Consider the following 22,730-nt stretch of genomic DNA (forward strand, 5'->3'; position numbering starts at 1 on the left):
CATATCTCTTTTAAACTTGAGGCAGGAAAAATCACTCACAGGCAAATTACACATGTAGCAACATCTAAAATCATGTGAATTACATTTATTTAGTATTTTTAGTTTTGCTCATAGCTCCAGACACCGTGCTCTAAATGTCATTACATTTGTATAGTGTTTATTATGCTAGCATAAAAGTCACCTTGCATTTCAGAAGATATAGGCCTACATGAGGTTAAATGACAACTTCGGTCCTTTTAAAAACAAGTTCGCTGTAACCTTTGTGATAAAAGTTGTCTTTTTAGATCTTTGTACTCATTGTGTTGCTCCTACAGCAGGTCGTATCAAGCATAACACTGGTCTTATAGCTCTGGAAAAAAAAAGTCCCAGTACAGAAACAGCAAAGGGAAAACATCACAATTGGAGCAATTAATGTAACCCACAGAAACAACAGAATGTGACAATTAGCCTAGATAGAACACCTTCATTTACCTCCCTTTAGATGTATGTATCCAATGAGTCACAAAACTGTTCTGCATTGCACCGTAACTTCAGTTTTCACTGTGATGAATGTTTTCTAACATTCACTATGACCACAATGAAGTAAAAAACCCTTGCAGTCAAGTAGAGAGATCTGTTTTCCTCGCTATGCCAAACTGCTGGATGATCTTACGGTGTGCCGAATTGTCAATCATATTCCAAAACGATAGCATAGTAAGCACAGGAGAATTGGCTAATGGGCAAATAGCAGATACAAGCTCACACACACAGCTTCACCTCAGAAAACCTGCAAGTAATAATATCTCTGAAAAGTAATGATCCGGTCTGAAATCTTCCAACATGAGACAAGAAACTTAAAAACTGACCAAAAACTTTGAAATAAAAAAAAAATCTGATTTTTTTTTTTTTTTTTTTAATCTCTTTCTTCAATGTACCAACAAGGGTATAGTACACAGAAACCTCATAAATATCCTAGGGTGCTCTGATCCAATTTAATACCAGCTGTGATCAAAGTGCCAAACTGTGTTTAAATTGTATTAATTCATAAAAATCAGAAGAGAGGCAACAGCCCTGCCATGTCTTTTAACTCTAAACCTGTGTGTATTTTGTTTTTTTATTCTCTTGCCAGATGAGAAAGTCATGGATTTGTTTTGACTACCCATAGTTTCATGTGCCAAAACCACACACCTCTCCAGAGTAAGCAGATAAAAAGGGACTAAACCGGTAACTGCTGCCGAAAGACTCTTTCAGATCCTCCAGCCCCTATACATGGCAAAGTTAATCAGCGGATGAGGAAAAGCAGGATCAGCATGCAGATATGGGAGACCTTAAAGCATTTGATACAGGTGGCAGCCACACAGGAAGAAAATTAGTCTCGTGAGACTCTCCACGAGCCAATCAGCACACCATGTCAGCGCTAATCTTCACGGGGAAACTCCCAACTGAACAAAATGCAGAGAAATTACCTTTTTCAGGTGGTTTTCGGGATTTGCCCTATGTTAACGTGTTTTTTGTGTGTAAAATAATAAATGTAACTAATTTTGCATCAAATTACAGATTTTACAACTAATGATTAAAAATAAAAACAGTACACAGACAAGAGAGTAAGGTATAATGTGATTCTCTATTACTTATAATTGGGTAGATAACCTAAAATAATCATTACAACCTGAAGTAAATGATCAAAAGCTGAAATCAGTGCTGCTTTAATATAAATTAATCTGATGGAAAATAAATTGATCAATGGACTAATTTAAATTCACAGGAATGATCAGCAGGGAGTCTAGTCATGTTCCTCTAAATTAAGAAAGCTTTCAAAAAGGGTGGGGGGCACATCTACTACCCCTTGTAGAGAGAAAATCAGTTTTGGAGCAGTATTAGCTGATAACTGTGCTGTATATTTAACCAGACAGGAAAACAATTGCAGCTGTAAGCTACACACTAAACCAGAATTTAAAACAAACACTAACTGGGCGAGTGTTATAACAAAAAGATCAATTTCTTCACAACAGTGCTATGCAAAATCACCAGTTTGTGACAACAGATTTGAATGAGTGATGGTAAATGAAAGCAAATCCCACTTATCTTGACAAGCTGTTCTGATTTAAAGCAGTTAAAATGAAGAAGAGCTTCAACTGAAGACAACTCCAATCAACTAGAGACAGCAGAAGCAACCACAGAAATGCAATGTGGCCCCATTTAGATGTATATGGAATAAGATTTTTGTCTTCAGGGATATAAAACAGTTTCTTCTATACAGAGCTTTTTAACTTCATAGATGAAAACTAAGTTTATATAGGAGTTTAAGTAACTATGCCTGCATGTTTTAGATCCCTGAGCTATAAGCAAAAACCACAAAGCATCTCAAAGATCAATATGAAATATCATACAAGCAAATGGTATTCCATACTAATGCTGCACAAAATAATAAAATGTTGTCCAGTATCCAGATAAGTATTCAAATCATCAATCATTAATCTTCTGGAGACACTTATCACCACAGGTTTTTACTGTAATTGCTAAAGTAAGTGCCAGGGGTTAAAATGATTACATTCCACAAGGAAACTTAATTTAATATCAAGGATAATATAATATAAACAGTTGTGGATTAATAACTTTGGTTAAGCCTTCTGCTAACAAGTTAATCTTCAGATTTATGCGACGCATTTTGTGGAATCCAATACAAATAAAAATAAACATGATGAGCAAGATCTGAACTTCAGCTTCATCATTCAACTTTAAGTGCTATTGTATCCCACAGTTTTATTTGAAGATATGTCCCCCTCTGGCACATTCTACCCATTAGATTAATTTATTGAATATTTAGCAAAAATCTATTTTGGAAAGAATACATAAAAACAAAACTCATGTTAAAATGTCACCATTTGAAATACAAGACCGAGTCAATGAGTTTGTATGCTCTTTATATTATTTTACATTATTGCAAGCGACATTCATAATTCACTGACATTCATCAGAAAAGTCAATATGGGCGAGTAAAATATGAATGCAGCAAAGGCCATTTTTACACCTAGTTTGTTTATAAAGATGAGATATAGAGTTCACTTGAAAAGAAACAAACTTTTGCCATTTTGTTTTGGTTGGTTTCACACCATAACAATTTCTACTGAACTGTAGCTCACCCCAAGTTCACTGTATTGGGCCTCTCATTACTGAGACACTGGACTTCATTTAGTGTCACACTACCAGGTTTTCCCAGAGAACTTTGCCATGCTGATATCTGCATTTGAGAATAATGTGTGGTTGCAATAATAATACCAAAACAAATGCTTAACAAGGACTTTTTTAACTTACCACATTGCAATAAATTGTTTTGTCATTAATTTCTTGATATAATGTCAACATGCAACTGAGCTTAGAAGTGAAAACAGACATCACGTTTCCATGTTGCACCTGAGAATTAAAACTCTAGTTCTAGCAGAGGCAGGGTCTGTTTGAAGACTGAACTATTTAAATATAACTTCTTTTCTATTGTGCAAAGTTTATAATATACACACACACAACTTTAGCTCAGGAACTGTTAGAAAAGCCCTCAATTGCTATTCCAGAGGGTAGAAAAAGATTTTCAACTTACTGTATTACATTTTCTTACTTTCAATTATTTTATGTATTTCTGGAATTAGCCTAATCTCTCCCTGCCTGACTATCTATTTCAAGGCTAAGTGAAAGTAGCCCTTTAAGTTTTCCTAACTCTAATGCCAACAAAGCAGATCACAAATGCACCAGGTTTTCTCTTTCTTTCTTTCAAATCACTTTCCTTGGAAATAATTAATACAAATAATTAAATATATAATTGTTCATTGGAATTTGTACTACCCCCCATTACATTACACTTCCATACCCTTCATTACTTCCTTTAATATCACTGTGGTTTGTAGAACCAATTTTAGGTGTAGAAAAACAAAATCTCAAATATGCACAATTTTTTTTTTTTTTTTTTTATGGGTACATGCCTTTCATAATGCATTGTTATGACTATTACTATGAACTGATGTCCATATTTAAGCAGTAACTGAGCTCAAGATGACGATTTAATTTGCAAAGTCTAAAGAAAGTGTAATCTACAACATAGGCCTACTAAATATCTAGAAGTACAATACTACACACATTTCAGGTATGAACAGTCAAGTTTTACTGATTCTTAGCATGCCTTTAACTGACAGCAGGCATGAGGCCTGGAAAAGCTGTTTTATAAAACTTCAGTTCCTCTGTAGTAATGCATAGAGAGAGAAATCCACACATTACCAACCAAGTTCCTTTAAAAGAATATTAGAAAGAGAAATACTTCCGCTCAGTCAAGCAACCTCAAACTAAACCTGAGGCGGCTTAATAGTAACCTCACCTCTGAGATCCCAGCTCTCTCTCCCCCTTTACTGGCGCTCGCTGTATTTTTCCCCCCACTTCATACTCTTTCCTGAACCAGAGCCAGCACTCCTTGCCAAGGATCACACATTCGGCCAGCAGCCAAGCACATGTTAGGATCCCAGCTCATGCTGCGAGAGGCAGCAACATTAGGTACACTATCAGCTATTCAACTAGTGCAGTCACAGAGCCCTGCAGTTCGATGCCTCACACAGCCACCTGTATCCGATAGCCATGGCTACGCAGCCTCCCGTCCACCTGCACTGCCAGACCTGTGTCTGCCTAGACTGTCTTAAAGAAAGTGCTGCTATTTTGACATCTCCTAACCAAATTACTTAAGCAAACAATAATAATAAAAATAAAAATTAGAAAATCCAATGTATAACATGCAAGCCTGCATAATCTGTTAAAAGTTTTGTTTGGGTTCTAAACGCAGTACAACCTCAATTGTGAAGAAAGTACAGTCTGTACAAAGAGTAGCCCTACAGTGTGATACATGCACGAGTCTTGCTGCAACCCTGTGCTAACCCTCTTTGTAATAGAACAACAGAAATCCACCGGTAAGGAACAAAACAGTATTTCACCGAAGGGTATCTGTTGATATCACAAACCACAAGGCTAGATCTAAACCAGGTCAGAAAAGATTGCCCAACCAAAAGAGCCAATGGAGACCTTCAGCAAAACTAATCTAGGTTTCCCTATATCTTACGGTGGTTTCTAGATAATACAAACCTCAAATCCTTTGCCTTCTGCTGCCGGAAACTGACAAAAGCTACAGGGGTATACAAAAATGTCTGCTTTTGATTAAAATAGCGGCTTTCACACACATATTATAGTTTCAATGTACAAATTACAGTTTTGTACCAACTTTAGTGAAAGAACTAATAAGATAAAATATAGAGAATGACCACAGCTGATGAAGCAGAGTATAATTCCCAGCAGCAGGTTTCAGTCCTGGCATACACCTTTGTCTGCAGGTTTCTGTTCTAGCTGAACTCTAAATTACTTAATTAAAATCTCAATGAAGGTATAATTGCTTAATTTGAGCTTTTTAATTACCATCAGCTGTTAAACCGTGGGAGACATTTTCAGGTAAAGGACTCAAGTACGGAAAAGAGCTCCAGAAGACGCAGGGGGACTCCAGGACCAGGATTGAAAACCACTGTTGTAAAGCATCCGAAAAGTAAAGTGTGATGTAAGAAAACCGAGAGCACACAGAAGACTTAGGCCCAATGCCGATAAAAAGCAAATAAACTCTGTCCACATTAATATCCCCTTAACCCAAATAAAATCCTCCCAGGCTTATCTAACACTGGGAATCTGATGGACCTTATGCATAGCCAAATTTAGTTTGTTAAAAATGTATTTTGTTTACCAATTAAAGGTTTTATTTTCCACAATTAGACTGTCCACCCAAATAATGTTAAACTGGAACACAGCTACACCCACTGACTTCTAAGGTGCGCACACCTACAAATAAAGCTACAAGGCACCACACACACTTCCTAGACGACATGCCCAGCTCCAACTGTGTAAGGCCTTGTGCAATGAGAGCTTCAAAACTATAATGCAACTTTTCTTTTTCCATGCAGACACTACAGACCTTAAGAGAAACATACCACCATTCCTTTTAGAAGCAAATTAGGTTTACTAAAACACACTTATTTCCATAACTCAAATACATCAAAACCTTCAATATCTAACAGAAAACCAACCTTGTTCATATAAACAGTTTAGTCAACACGCCTATTTTTAAATTTTAATTTCTCCGAATTGACAACAGTAGTACGTTGGAATAGTGATTATTTCCTTTTTCCATTTCTTTGATTTTCTTTCTTAAACAAGTAGGCTATATTTAAACTGCTGTCAAATGCAGCTTCTTCGGTAATATATGGTGAATGGGATAACACCACATCTCACCGCACGCACACAGATCTCCTCACTGGCTCTAAATGGCCAGGTTGATTAAGTATAAACAACATATATATCTGTATATTATACCAGAATCCTTATGGGCTACTGTACAATGTAAACCACAGTCGTTATGGCTGTATTTATTTAAACAGTCTTCATTTGAGACCAGGGTAAATCTGGGTCCTGGCCTAAAGCTTTCAAAGAACAATGCTCTAAACCAACAGCTCCTTGTAGATGTTCTCAGAGTAAGGAGACTGTATTAAAACAGAAATGTGCTGCTAGTTCCTCTTCATTGAGGATGAGTGGTCATTATACCTCATCCCATCCGTCACCAGAACAACTGGTCTGTCAAACTGCTGTTTCCATAACAACACAATCCCAGTCAGTCCGTTTGCTTTATCTCATACCCCACGATTGAAGGGCTTACTGTAATACCAAACCAGTAAATGTACTGTAGATAGCGTAATTAAATTTTCCCCGAAGTGCTGCAGATTGTGGGTGTGATTGCTTTTTAAGACTCTTCTAAGCTCCTCTCAGTGTTTAAGTGGCCACACATGCTAATGTTATGATGTGAAACTTATTCAAATATTTTCTTTTGGCCTGTACTTCTGCTTATAAGGTGGGGGGGGGGGGGGAAGTATGTTCCCAGGCACCTTGTCCAAAGAAATGTCATACAACCAATTCATTAACAATGGCTACTTGGTTCATGGGCAATGTCCTTTTGAATAGAACATTCAAAATATTAATTCTAACAGCACAACAAAATTGACAAACATTACGAGGAATTGTCTTCCCATTTACAATGTCCACAACACCTGACATGTTAGGAGCCAAATTACACAGCCTAGTAAATAATATCACAAGCACACACACTCAACAGATCATAAACATTCTATTGATTTTGAAGTTGAAAATTTAAAACAGGTTTTCTACTTTAAATTATAAACTACAAAATGTATTATATAATTAATATCCTTGTGCCACAATACTGTACCATCACCCTACAAAGAATTGAGCAGTTTTTATATAGAATCACTAACAAGTACAGTCTAAATTGATGAATGGTTGATAAGAGAAACCATTAATTTAAGGAAAAGCTAACTTTAAGTAAGTGTATGTGGGTTATTAATGCTAAATATAAGGGAGGAACTAAAACGATAAATAAACAGAACAGAATCGGATAGAACCATGATTCTCCAGTTTGCACTGTATGTAAACTTACCATTTTATCTCACACAGGACAGGGGGATGTATTCCAGTCATGTGACTATGGAAACCTCCGGAGGATTTACCATATTTAGATCATCTCTGAACCTAGCTAAGCCATAGAAACCTGCCTCACAGCAAGACAAAATAGGCAGGACACTGGACTTTTATTGTTGGTCACAGCTCCCGGAAATTACAGTACTCGGGAAAACAAAAGCAGCAGCAAATGAAGATATCAGTCCAACCAAGCAGTAAACACAACACAAAACATTTTTTAATTTTTTGTACATACACCCAGTATAAAAGCGGAGTCTGATGACAACTCTAATAAACATGTATTAATGTATTAGAATCACTGCTCATCCTTATATGAAGGATGAGTAATAGGTTCCTACCTAGCAATGAGGCTTTTGAAACCTCCTCCAATCAGTTTCTGAAAAGCACTCTGTTAATAACCCAGCAATTATCTGTGTAATTATACAAGAGTTGCCTGAAGGTGGGGGATAAAAGAAACAAATACAAAATTTAGATATATACATACATACAGGAAGATCATTTATATATATATATATATATATATATATATATATATATATAAAAGTAAGCTGGACCAGTAGCCATGTGTAGCAAATAATTACAGTACAATATTGGGTGGGCTTGTTTGGGGAAAGTGTGTCTTCAAAATCTCAGTGAATGCCATGTTTAAACCCTGACAGAGCATCCATAGTTTCTGTGGAACCTAGGAAGCTACAACGGCGGCCGTGTGGGCTTTTAGTAGCCTCCATCACACAAGGTATAATGAACAATCCCGTCATTGTGAAATGCCTGCAGAAATCCGTTATGCAAACAAGAAGCCACCAGTCACTCAGGACCATACCAGGAAAATGCCACCATTTATTTTAATTTACATCTGTTTGCCATCATTTCCATTATGTAAACCTCCAGGTAGAGTATCAAAGCACCAGAACAATGCATTTTACCACTGAAATGCAAGTTTTCATGGGAACCATCTCCTAAACAAAAGAAACACTGTGCACAAAGTTTGACTCAGCTGTGAGCAGTATTCTCAAGTGTAGATAAATAAACACCCTGCAATGCTGAGGAGCTTGTTACAACTAGAGTGTAAAACAATTACTGTACGTCTTCAACACAATAGAGTAACAGCAAGTTGAAACCACATATTTGTACAAATACTTCAATCTCCATATAAAGGTTTGATTTGTTTATGTAATTGTTTTATGAGTAAAATGTGGCCTTTTGTTATAAACAGATGTTTAACACTGGTATCCTTTGAAAAACAAGTGAACTGAGGAACTGAGATTTCTCTTTCTGCATGCCAATTTGTAACTTAAGCCAGAGTCTATTCCCAAAACATTGTACTGTACACCACCTGCATTAAGATGCATGAGCAAGAGCCACTTATTCTTTCACAAACAGACACTCAAATCAAGTGTAAGCAAAAGACTCACGTTTAGAGATTTGCTTGCTAGTGTGAAGCATAGTATTTTGAATATTTCAACAACATAAAGGACTCACAGTTAAATGCACTGATACATATGGGACCAATAACCAAGTGGCACTTATTCAAATGTATAAATGCAGTCAGATAAAGTGAAAAGAAAGACCACTGAGATGTATTTAGATGTATTGAAGCTATATATAAATGGCACACTAATGTTACACTCTTGGGGACTATATAGTTTTTCTTATGTGCCCTCCAAATGTTTATCATGAGGGGTTCTGAACTAGATTTCAAAGGATATAGTGAGTATTAGTATTAAAAGCATTTCTGACAATTTGTGTATGTAATTGATGAATTCATTAATGAAAACAAGACTTAGAAAAATATAACTACTGCTTTACTTGTACGGGGAAAGATCACAAACCATTTTCTGAACTTTTTGTATGTATCAGATAATATATTAAGAAGTTTGGTTAAAACCCTCACTATGAAACAGTGCAATGTCAGGAGATCTCATGTCATGTTGCCATATACAATTGGCTAAGTGCCACCGGGGGGGTGATAGAAACTGACTGGCAAATTTGGTTTGACTCATGTGACTGCTATAGCACCTGCAAGTTCAAGGTGTTCAATGTTGCACTTCCACCGGCATCAAATCCTCCGATTGGTGCAACAGACAGACTCGACATGAAGACATTCTGGGCTTACAATACAAAAGACTGCAGATGGCTTCTGCAGGAAGCATATCAGTGGACAAATGACTCTTCTTCTCCCTCTTGAATTAGTGTAGAACTCATAGCTGAGAGGCGAGTTCTGTAATTAGACACTCCAAAAGGAGGAAAAATAATTGGATCTCTTATCTAACCAATAATTTTAAGAGAAACATGGACAAGAAATATATTGTTTATGGAAAATTGTTAATTTGTACTATCCAATCCTTTTCATAAGGGTAAACCTATTCAGAAAGACAATTTTGTTTGCTGATTTCACCATTGTTGAATGTATTTTCTTGGTCTGAAATATGATGCCCACCAAAATGTTGAGTATCTTTCCTCAGCTATTGGTTTCCACAATCCTATACCTAACCGTTTATTGTTATTTATTTTCCTAAAACTCACTCATCTGGCAAGCTTTAAAGCAGCCAGTGCATTTACAGTCTGTCTGCAAATAATTAAGATAAAAAATGTGTGCTTTTATAATGTCTTCTGATATTTCCACATTTGAGATTTAAAACATAAGTGAAAGGTTCCCAAATGCTTAAGTTGGAACATCTGCAGCTCAGTGTTTTAAATCCAAGTTTGAGGGTTCTTTTGCCACAAAGATGTAAGGCAGACAGACCTAATACTAATGTGTAATTTACTTGCCTTTTCTGTACATTTTTTTATTTTTTGGTATCATAAATTATGTGTTAAAAATTAAGTGATAAATACACCATGCTTACTGAATGTTCTTCCTTCCAAAAAGCATCAGAATTCTCTTTCAAAAACAGAGAGGTCTGGGTGATCTGAAACAAGACTAACATGATGCTCTGATCCCTACCTGTAAGAGAGCTGTAGTGAGATTCAACCTTTACAAGTGCTAAGATATAAATGGACTAATATGTTTCATGATGACGTAGGGCCTCATCTGAACTGTTGTTGACCTCTACACCATTCACAAGCTCCAGCTAGCATTTGTTTATATGGAATCATCAATCTCAATTAAACAGGAGAAAGTATTGATTTTCTCTAGTTTAGAGAGAGCTGGATCCTACTCCCTGTGATTGTAGTATTTCCAACATCTTGCTCTCTTCTCTGCCGTAAGGCCACACTCCTTTAGCAATGGATTGAGCAATCAAATCAAACACGAATACCTCAGCATATCCAAAGGTCAGGTACAGGTCTGAGCACCACAGTTATATCTCCTTCTTCATCAGCGTAGAATAAATCTGTGTAAGACAGAGTTCTCTGTATATTTGTAACTATTGATGGGTTTAAATTGTACTTGTACTTAAAAATGGCAATATGGGCATGCTACAAATCCTCCATTTACTTTAAGTCTAGATAAAGTCAAAAGTTATTTCTACACAAATAAAAGACCATTCCATTTAATATAAAGATTCTGTGTGAGGACTGCCTGTCAACACAAACAGCTTTTCATAAACACAACAAATGCTGTTTTCCTTGTTAAAAATATGTGGTTGAATTTCAATTCAAAGACCACAATGTTGTTTCCATAATAGATATTGTAAATTTTTCTGTGCAATGCAATTATCTTGTGATAATACATCTACATGTGTACTTCACTTGAGGGCAGTGTTAAAGATTTTTTTCTATATCATTCTTATTTTCCTTAAACTTTGTTTTCAAATGTTGAGATTTTTAAAAGGTTATCAACCTCAGCTAACTTCCTTTATTTTATTCAGTTTCTCAAGCAAGTGATTTCCTTCTATCATCCAAACATCTTTGAACATAACAGGCCATCTGCTTAAACCACAGTTCTCATTGGTTAACCATAACTGCAAATAAATTACACTACATACAAGCTTTAGAGTAGATTTGTGTAAAACTGATGTTAAATATATCACTCTGCCAATTTGAACAGATTTAGGGTTTCTCTAAATTATTTGTCACTACAAAATGAGTATGTTTTAGTACTTTCTTTGTTGTAATACAATCATTACAATAAGTTGCATAAATGTGTAACAGCAGCCATTTTTAAAGACAGACTGAGATTAACATAAGCACAGTAACTTTTTAGACACACCCATTAACAATTATTTTACCTGAGGCAGAATGTTCATCAGAAGCTAAGTAAATAGTTTATTTATTTACATACTTCAGTATCTTAAAACCACTACTAGTGAATTTGTAAATAAATAAAAACTTTAAACAGTCCACTAAAAGCCTCTTACGTCATAACCAGGATTACTTTTGTGTTTAAAGAAATGTGTAGTTTATTTGCACAACCAGCTTTAATGCAAAACATCTACAAGAGATTCAGTGTTTGAATTGGAAATATCTGCAATAAACCCAGAAAAAACATTTACTATTTTCAGAGGACCGTTCAAATTTAATTTTGCCATTTTCTTTCTTTCCCCAAATTGAAAACAACTTATATCATGTGCTTGAAATGACATAAGTCAACATGTCAAAAGAAGTTGTTTAAATGCCATGTTTGTTTGTGGGTTGTTGGGAGGGGTCAAGTTTAGATTCAACTTTTTTTTTTTAAATCACAGATCAACCCCCCACTAAAAATATATATGATGTAGGCAGGCATTTCATTGTCTAATGGAGTCGTCAATGTCCTTGTCTTACGCAATCAGTTATTTCTGGAAGTTAGGACACAGCACTAAATATGCTTTAGATTATGCAAACTATTAAATGTGGTGCATAAATTCAGCAGTTTACTTGGAAGATACTATCAAGTTGTCTGACTGCCAAAAAAACAGATAATTTCAAATCACTGTAAATTTTACAAAATAATTACAGATGTTACCTTTTCTGTCTTTAAAAAATAGTCTAAAGCTTCTTTTGTAGTGATCTGTAAATACCTTCAGGCTGCAGGGGAGTGTAATACAGTAATGAAAAAAGATTTACAGCATGCAGTTTTGTTAGTCTACAAAATAACCCAAGAATTACAAACAAAGGGCTAATACTTGTATTTCTCTACAATATCTTTCATGTCTTAATCTTGCCATTAAGACTCCAGTTCAATCAAAATTTTGATCAACCTTCAAATTACAAAACCAGTAGGCCTACTTCATGGTGCAATAAAGGGTAGAAGCAACAAACATCTGGAAAACAAAATACCACCATCTAGTACTCTGAGTTAGTCATCTGCAAATTGGTGGGGAAATTTGATTTTTTCCTGGCCTATGTTAAGAATGGCCAAGAGGTGACTTTAAGTGGTATTTTTTTTCATATTAATGAATCTAACATACAGTAAACACAATCCTGTCATGCTGTATCATTAGAATCATTTATCATAACTGCTTTAGCATAACATTTGGATTATTTTGCAAGCACAACAAAGCTTCCTATGTATTTCCACATAATAGTATCCAGGCTTCTCTTTATGCAAAACTTAAGACTGTATAGGCCTTATATACCTTCATGCAGATATTTTAAATTACCTGATTTTCCACTACTGTCAGATCAAATTTATCTTGATTTAACCCACTGCAGATCATAATTTATTAATATAGGTTCTTTGATCTGAAGAGCATTAACAGAATGTTTCCTTATAAATTTAAGAAAAATCATTGTCCATTTCATTCGCTTCTGCAATGGTCAACCATTTTTGGAAATGATAAAATAATCCCATTTTACATTCAAGGAAATACAAAAGCCCATGGTGCAATGCAAAAAATATATAAGTCGAAGTGTTATTTGTAAAGGTTTTAAAAACATTGTAATTTTACCAAGAAACGAAACATAATATGATAAAACATTTTTAGAAAATGGCCTGCCCTGGTTCTGCACTGTCACAATCCTGCAGGTTAGGCCTATTTTATAAAGCAATTTGTTTTTAACATGTTAATTATGTAATGGCTGTGGTAAAAACTAAATCTGAACACCCTGCAGCCACCAAGGACAATAATTGTCCAGTTCTGAGATAATCTAATAAATTAATTGCTTATGTCATCAAAACCGAAAATATTTCCCTAATGACTTCAATAGGTTTATTTATACATAGTTATCCTTGGGTTTGTGTAGCTCCTCTGAACCAGTCCTGCGCTAAGCCGTTTATATCCTCCTTTTATTTAACGCATAAAACATTACACACAGATATAAAATCCACTTCAAGTACCCAATCTATGGACTGGATTGTGCTCTCCGAAAATCAGATGGTAATAAAACTACAAGAACACTCAACTTTATTTGGGGGAGGAATCAACATGTCCAACTTCCACAGATAAATCTGTCAAATATAGTTTATAAGCTGTAGATAAAGAGGGGGGGCTTGGAAAATATGAACGCAGCTTCTCTCTAATAAACCCCGTCGCCTGCCTTGTCTGCTCCAAGCATGTGTGCCGACGTGCGTCTGCTCTCCGTGACACAATGAAACATGCACCGACATTGTAACAAAACCCGGTGCAAACAGAGCAGCGCACAGGGTTAAAATCAAAACGGCACACTAACGCGCCGGAGCCCGGGCAGCCAAAACCGAAACCCATGATTAGGAACTGAACGACGTCACGCGTGACGTCACAGAGGAGCCACTCCGCCGCCACTGGCCGGCCGATCCGTCCGTCAGCAGCAGCCTCTTCCTGTCATGTCAGGGCTGCTTTTAAAAAACAGCTCCGCGTCACCTTTAAAGCCTGACGAGTAGCACAACACAAGTTTCAATCCCCCCCGAGTGCCATTTTCCAGCTGCAGCAGCTTGGTGGACGATACATAAAAACACAAATAAAGCCGGACAGTCCCACCTGTATCTCAAAACGCTGCGTTTCAATCCACAACCAATCGCAGACTGGGACTCTTTTCTTCCTACACTATTGTTGATCAACTCTCGTCCCTTTTCAGAAGTGGGGGACTATCTTAGCTGGGACTTGATTAACCGAGTCTGCTGCCCCTGTTCGGCGGCGCAGGAGAAAAGAAACCCCTGCAGCAGCAGCGCTCGTCTAATCACCACCATCGCGCTCGGTCACAACGCAACCAATTCAACTTCTGTCTGCATCCCCCGTAACCTTCTCTCAAAGAGCCGCACCACCAAGTCTACAACAGCACTAGAAAGCACAATACTGTGGAGAACACAACAATGTAACACCCACAACAAACTGTGCTTCTGTTTCTCTCAGACACTGGCACCGGTTAGCGCTGCACACTCCGAAACCAAAGTGACACAGGAGGAAAAAACTAACAGTGACGCCGCCGCCGCCACACAACAGAGCTCGGATCCCTCGGAAGATTTGAGTCCAAATTGCACAGTAACAAAAAACATGTAAAAACTCCACCTCTATCAATGTGGCGGCTCCCATAAAGAACTTACCGTAGCCGAAATCCTCCTGAAGCCCCTGTGTTATGTCCGGCTCTGACCTTCGGGTGTGTGAGACGGCGCTGTAGCCTGCTCTGCCGCCGCCATGTTCCTGGCTGCTGCTGCCTGATGACTGGCTGCTTGTTTATCTCGCCAGCTATCCTCCCCCACACTCTCACTCACTACGGGCACCGCTATCTACTCACTCACTACAGCGAGCAAACAGGCAAAGTGATGATACAGCAAGCATGGCAAGGCAAGGAGAGCTCATGAAACAGGCATCCCGGGCTGGAAAAACATGCCAGCGGGCGACGATGCACCTCTAAACCCCTGCCCCTGCTGCGCGTTTCAAATAGAGTTCGTTCAACATAAAGCCAAGACAAAAAATATGAACTTTTGCAAACTGCAGAGATTTGTATGACATTGAAATAGCAGGGCAATCATAATTGCATCCAAATAATTGACAGGGCATTTTTTTTTACCAGGATAAAAAGTGTCAATGATTTATATCATTTATAATGTAGATATATATATATATATATATATATATTTTTTTTAAATAAGTCTCGTAAAGTATGACCTCTGGAAATCATAAGTGTATTTTAGCATTTATTTGTTTATACAAATAAAAACAATGGCAAGTAAAAGGAGAGAATGTATAGGCTAGGAAAATAAAAACGATTTTTTTGGGGAAAGGTTTTTAATATATTTATATTTACTTTAACCTATAGCATATATTGTTTTTCAACAACAACAATAACAACATCTACAGCATGCAATTTCTTCCCACATAATATATACGGGCATGATTTGCATTCTGTCGTTTGTTAAAAAAAGAAAAGAAAAAGCAACAAAGTGTAAAAAAAAACAAGAACATCTTTTTTTTCTTTTTGGTAGGGACCTAGAGGCATCGGTTCCATAATTTGAATCAGATGGGTGAATCAGACATCTAAAGAGGGTGAAGTCCACATCATGTTTGGCCAAACCCAGGAGGATATCAACTGGGCCAGTGCTGGCACCACAGATGTTGAATAATCATCTTCATCACAGCAATGTTAGAATAGCAATCTCTTAGCAAAGCTTTTTCTCACTAGTGATTCTGGGGAGGGAGAGGCTGGATTCAGGGCAGGGAAGTGTATGAAATAGGACGTTCAACATCCTGAGCTGGGGAATATTTCTGGCCTGGTCTGTAACGTATTGGATGCACACATTTCAGCAGAGCAAATCAGACATTCATAGCAAGGAGAACTGTGGAGGTGTGCTAAGATGAAGAGGTTCGAAAGGACATCAGTTCACCTTAGATGTGTAGAGTCGGCACAACAGCTATAAAATGGTTACTTGCAGAATGCTACCTATTTCAAGAATTTGTATGGAACAAAACATACATGTGACATGCACTGGAGTGATATATTAACATATGTCTACTTTTTGAAGGAGAGTTTAGAATACCCTCTTTTCTCAAGATATTATCAATCCATGCTTAAAACACAGCAATAAACAGACAAATAGAAAGTGGCTAAAGTAGCTGCTATATATAGGACTCATTCGTCACCATGACTACAGCAAGCAATCACCTAGTAAAGTGAAAGAAAGGAGGAAGACAATAATAATATATATAAAAGTTGTGTTTATGCCAAAAAATGCTATTGGAGCAAAAAGTGGGTCTTGATTTCTACAGTGTCATGTCATATGAACATTAGCGAACTTATACAGATAGTACTTTACTAAACCAAACACAAAATAAAAAAGATGCAGACACATCAGTATTTAGTAGCTTGACCTTGCACCATCATACAGCCCCTGACTCGGACAGTTACTGTGGAGACATTACAGTTCGGGTGGTCGGTCTCCTTTTATTATGGCAGTGTATTTTAATTGCTCAATAATGGAAAATAAAATGGGAAAAAAAAAAAAAACGTCTCATTAGAAATGTCTCCAAATATGGAAATCAAATACGTGCATTATGTGAAATGGTTTACTACTGTTGTACCTCCTGCTATTATGGGGTCTATTATACATATTGTACTTCTGTCATATGATTATTCAATGTAACATTTCCATACCTAGTATAGAGTTAACCAACACTGAACATTTAACCTTGTCAAATTAAATTGAGGAGCTTCAAGTTTCCTGGCTAAATGTAGGACAGCGGACTTGCAGTATTTACGACTGCCGCACTGATTCTATAACATTACTGAACTCTAATTGTGGAGGTTCTTAAAGCTGGAGATGTTCTCCTGAAGGAACAAAGCATTTTTCTGTGTATATGGATCAATATACTAGGGTACACCAAAGTGATCCTCTGTAACTATTCGTTCTCATTTAAGTTATACTTTTACTGCAATAAAGCAATGTATTATCAATATGTGATCTGAAGAGACAAAGCCTCTATACTTCTCTTCGGTGGGTCTATACTCAGGACTTTCACCACCTTTACGTCCTACATTGCACAATTACCTCTAACCCACTCATTGCTTCTGCTCTGCACTACTTTATCTTATTTTGGTGCAAATGCATCCAATAATCTGTAATTTCACCTGCTCTACATTTATTACAGCTCTGCAATGTTACCAGCACTATTTAAACTATTGTTCCAAACCTATTACATATCTATGATTTATGTATTTATTCCTCATAATTATTAGCTTTCTTTTGAAGTGACCTTGGATAAAAGCATCATTAGAAGGAATAAGTTATCAAAACAGCAATAATAATAAGCTGTCAAAAGTTTTGTAAGAATTTGAGTTTCACTTCTTGATAATAACATGCCCTGTTAACTCAGCTCTAATGAAACAGACCATTTTGATGTCATAGTAATTTGCACAGAATATTATTGCAGGTAATAGAAATTAAATATTTTTTGCAGTCACATTTGTTTTTCTTTTGAGACAACCAACAATATAAAGATAAGTTATACCTGTCAATCCTGCCTTACATGCATCTGATAAAGTAATACTAGTTTTCATGTTTTAAGGTTAATTTAATGATTATTTCATTGATATGTTCAGTAAAGAAGCACAGTGGCTTATTAGCTATTTAATAGAGTACAATATATATATATATTTAGTTTTTGATATACACTTAAACACAGTTATTAAACAATATTGTTCAGTGATTCATTCAGTTCGAATAAATGTGTAATTTAACCATTTCTATTAATCAAGTTTGCTGAAAACTGATTCAGCGTAGAAAAAGTTGAAAGACTCCAGTTGTTAATGCATGGTGTGTGTAAACATCTGTCTGCCACTCAATAGAAATCAATGTTATTCAAATATATCCAATAAAAAGCCAAATCAAATGCACAAAACTATATGCTTAAATCATATTTAAAAGCCAGCAAACAAATATATTTTAATTGTTGCCTAAAACACTGATTTTGAATGCTGATTACTTCAATTTTTTTTTATCGAAGTCCATGTATATAGACATTATACAATACCACTGAGAAGAAAAACAAACAAACAAAAACGGAATAAGGTTTATCTCAATCATTTTTTAAACACTCTGAAAAGAATCTGGACCTTGAATTGTGGGGAGACAAAACACTCATATTATCAACTTCCCTTGATAGTGAAACTAAAACATAAAACAAAAAATGGCTCTCCTTTTCCAATAACAAACACATACGTAAGCATGTGGATGTTGCAATCATGAAATAAAAAGACGCTAAACTGGTGTTCTCTAGGTACAAAAATGTGTTTTTATTTAAATTTTTACAGTGGTACAGGCTTTTTGCCCATTTTTGGAATGGGCATACGACAGACCACTTCAGTGTGAAAAAGTAAGGTGAGAGGCACCCTTGTTTGTCTAAAAAGCTGCAAAAACATTACACAAGCAATACATTAAAAGCAAATGGTAAGTGAAAGCCACAAGGTCCAACTGCCCAAATCAGTTGCATACCCTAGCACACCTTAACTTGCTTGGAAATAAATTGAAATGATTACATCATTGAAATAATCACATAAGCTTAAAAAAATACACATTTAGATCATTCGAATCTTCTCTTATACTTGTATGCACCATAATGTGTAGATGATTTTAATAGTTATGTTCTTACCCTTATAATATTGTGTATATGTAAAACATTGTTTGCTAGTGATAGTTAAAAGTCATGTTGGAGAAAGGTGTCTGCTAAATATTAATACTGTAATAATAATAATAATAATAATAGTACATACATCTACACCTCACAAGGTAAATGTACTTCCTATTAATCTAGTACACTAGTTCTCCGAGGCATTGTATTTATGTGTGTAAAATGTGACATCAAAACCAAAGCTCTTCAAGAATATTCATCCATCTTAAAGGAAAGAGAAACTAGCATAAAGAAGTGAAAAACTTTGTGGCAATAACAAGGACTTTATCAGTAGATGCCCATAGTTTCCAGTTGTAAGACTACCAAACACCTAACTATACTTGTGCATTATTCCCCCATCCTATTTTGGGTCACACCTTACAATAATGGGCAGCAATTGTTAATGAGTTGATGTATGAATTGCACACAAATGACACGTCAATACCTTCTGCACTTCATCTGAGTTTTGCTGATAATGACATGTATAACAAGGTCAGGGTCAGGGTTAGGGATAGGGTTACAACAAACTAGGTTTGGGGGTTAAGGCTTGTACATGTGTTCAACGTCAGAACTCAGTGGAAGTGCATGTGATATTCCCTTGAGATGCATACATGTAATTGGTTTAAAATTGGTGCCCATTGCATTGTATTGTGTATTGTATTACCCATAGTGTTTTAAATCACAGAAGTGCGTGAAAACAATTGGACAGTATAGAGTTTCCCTAAAAAAAAACATGAACATGAATCGGGTTGAGGTGTTTGGGGTAAAGGCTCAGTGATGATTATACCAGGGACTCCACAAATGGCTCAGGTTGTGTTATGTAGGTCACTGTCTGTATGCGTTTGGAGTTGATCCTGCAGCTGATACGAGATTTCAGGGCTGGATTTGTGACGCCTCTCTAGATGACACACATGTATTGATCTCCGAGAAAACAAGTTTGACCACAGAATCAATGAACCAATATGATATGAACACGATTGCATAGCCTTTAGCCCCGCTCACAGGTGACTGCAGTCAAGTACACACAACACAATCTGCGCCTTTGCTGTCAATGCCGAGCAAAATGCCTGCGTGCATGTTACACGTCTGGCTCTGAAGAGGACACGGCGTCCCGCAAGCGCAGGCCAGGCTGGTGCTTTGATGGACACCACAGCAATACAGACACAGCAGTTGTCTGTGAATAAATACTCCCTGTAATGTCCAAATTCAATAACAGACTTACCTTACCACTTTTTCCTGTGCTGCGGTCCAAGCAACAGAGATCTTTTTACAAATAAGTCCAAGTCAATTCAATTCCTACAGTCCACCGCCAGCACTGTCAGGTCGTTACTCGTCTTTCCATGCAAAGAAACTGTTGTTGTTGTTGTAGTTCGTTTTTTCACAAAGTAACAATCAACATCTTCGCATTACCCTGTGGATGCCACTGCCAGACAGCAGCCTTTCGCAGGGATTTGCAGGGTTTGGGTTTCGATCAACGCAGCCACGAAGAGTTCATTTGTAGGCTTTCCATGAGAATAAACCAGTCAATAATGGATCTGCCTTCCCGGTATCTGGTGGGCTTGAGTGTCAGTGCGACCCCCACGTCTGAACAGACGAGCAATCCGTGCAGACCTCACTGATTTCTCAAGAAACCTGCAGAAGGCATTTATTTATAATCATGTTGAGCAATAATAGGAATCAAAAGTAAACTACAGCACCACCACACGGCTCAAAGCGATACTATGCAACTCAGACCCTGTTATTCAAGTTATTCCCCACTGGGCACACAACGTTATAATGACGTCGTTTTTTGGTTGTATTTGAGTAGCCACGTCAGGCAACCAAAACATAAGCAACGCGCAACGTCGTAGTGCTGACGCCGAGGCCGCATCTGTCTCGGCAGTGTCGGTATTGATCACGCCGTACCGGTCACGCTTTGTCGCCGCTTCCGCTCAGATGAATCGACGCACACGGCGCCGGAGGCCGCTGTCTCGCTGTTAATGCGCATAAACCACGGACGGGCTACGTCACAGCGGTCCGCACCCCGCGCGGCTGCTTACGCGAGTTTGTGATTGGCTGAGCTGGCGGTTATTGGAGGAGAATTAGCCAATCAGAGCGCGGCGGGTCAGGTGCGCGTAGCCACAGCTTCTCCGCTGCGCCGGTGGCACTGTGGACAGGTGAGCGCAGGTACAACACCCTTACTACTGCACTCTTACTACTGCACTCTTACTACTGCACACCCTTACTACTGCACACCGTTACTACTGCACACTCTTACTACTGCACACCGTTACTACTGCACACTCTTACTACTGCACACTCTTACTACTGCACACCGTTACTACTGCACACCGTTACTACTGCACACCCTTACTACTGCACACCCTTACTACTGCACACTCTTACTACTGCACACCGTTACTACTGCACACTCTTACTACTGCACACCGTTACTACTGCACACTCTTACTACTGCACACCGTTACTACTGCACACTCTTACTACTGCACACTCTTACTACTGCACACCGTTACTACTGCACACCCTTACTATACTGCACACCGTTACTACTGCACACTCTTACTACTGCACACTCTTACTACTGCACACTCTTACTACTGCACACCGTTACTACTGCACACTCTTACTACTGCACACCGTTACTACTGCACACTCTTACTACTGCACACCGTTACTACTGCACACTCTTACTACTGCACACTCTTACTACTGCACACCGTTACTACTGCACACCCTTACTATACTGCACACCGTTACTACTGCACACTCTTACTACTGCACACTCTTACTACTGCACACCCTTACTACTGCACACCCTTACTACTGCACACTGTTACTTTTACACACTGTTACTGTTACACACTGTTACTACTACACACCCTTACTACTACACACTGTTACTTTTACACACTGTTACTGTTACACACTGTTACTGCTACACACTTCGTATTAGTGACAGGAACTGTATTTGTGATATTTACCTTGTATCAAACATGAAAAACATGTGGTTAGGGGGGTATCGCAAAAACAAAAAAAAAGATTAAGACGACCCACAATATAATAGTAAACAGGTATAGGAAGCAATGTAGAGTTCACACGGGTGACATTTAATAATGTTGAATATCAGAAGTGGGTGACTTTAGATTGTACTGCCTGTTTGTGTTACACTCTGTGAGCTTGAATTAGTGCGGGTTGTGAGTGGGGCTCACAGCGCACCGTGCACTGCTCAGTGCAGTAATAATAACAGCAGCAACGCAGCCTCTGCACTCAAGACAGACACAAATAATAGGCAGAAAAAGCCCCCATATACCTTCTGAGCATTACTTTTACCCCATCTTTTCACAATAACAAGCATCCTGCTTTGGTCACAATGCTCAGTCCAAAGTTAAAGATGTGGCTCATCACAGTAACAACACTCACGGCATGTATATAGGCCAATTATTTGTAATCCTGACCGACATACAGTTGGAGCGTATTGAATTTGTAGTGTTGAAAACCTCCAGTTTCACATTGTCTGGTGGACCATTTTTTTCCAAGCTGACGAATATAATAAAACTGTCCGTTTAAAAAATATATAATAATAATAATGATGTTTTTTTCAATGCATTTTTATATCCCGTTTATAAACGAGATAACCAACTAGGAGCCGGTTGCATACTCAACTCCCAAGCAGGATTTGAAATCCACTCACTTCAAAACTAGATTCTAGTTAAAGCATGATGGGAAATGTTTTGAAGTAAGTGGATTTTAAGC

General features: G+C 37.5%; 1 protein-coding gene across 9 annotated transcripts in view; it reads right to left on the reverse strand.

Annotated features, from left to right (window-relative positions):
• Positions 1 to 20,908, reverse strand: part of ncoa2 (nuclear receptor coactivator 2) — a 92,665-nt gene extending 71,757 nt beyond the window's left edge. For 3 of the 9 annotated variants that reach the window (XM_066720983.1, XM_066720977.1, XM_066720972.1), the window contains exon 1: positions 14,918 to 15,151. The gene's annotated coding sequence lies outside the window, so the exon portion shown is untranslated. Of the gene's footprint in view, positions 1 to 14,917; positions 15,152 to 20,199 lie in introns of those variants that run through there. The other 6 variants (XM_066720966.1, XM_066720948.1, XM_066720959.1 and 3 more) reach the window with 4 other exon arrangements.
• Positions 20,909 to 22,730: the final 1,822 nt, after the last annotated feature.

Source organism: Amia ocellicauda, chromosome 2 (genome assembly GCF_036373705.1).
Source record: "Amia ocellicauda isolate fAmiCal2 chromosome 2, fAmiCal2.hap1, whole genome shotgun sequence".
In the NCBI taxonomy this organism is placed as follows: domain Eukaryota; kingdom Metazoa; phylum Chordata; class Actinopteri; order Amiiformes; family Amiidae; genus Amia; species Amia ocellicauda.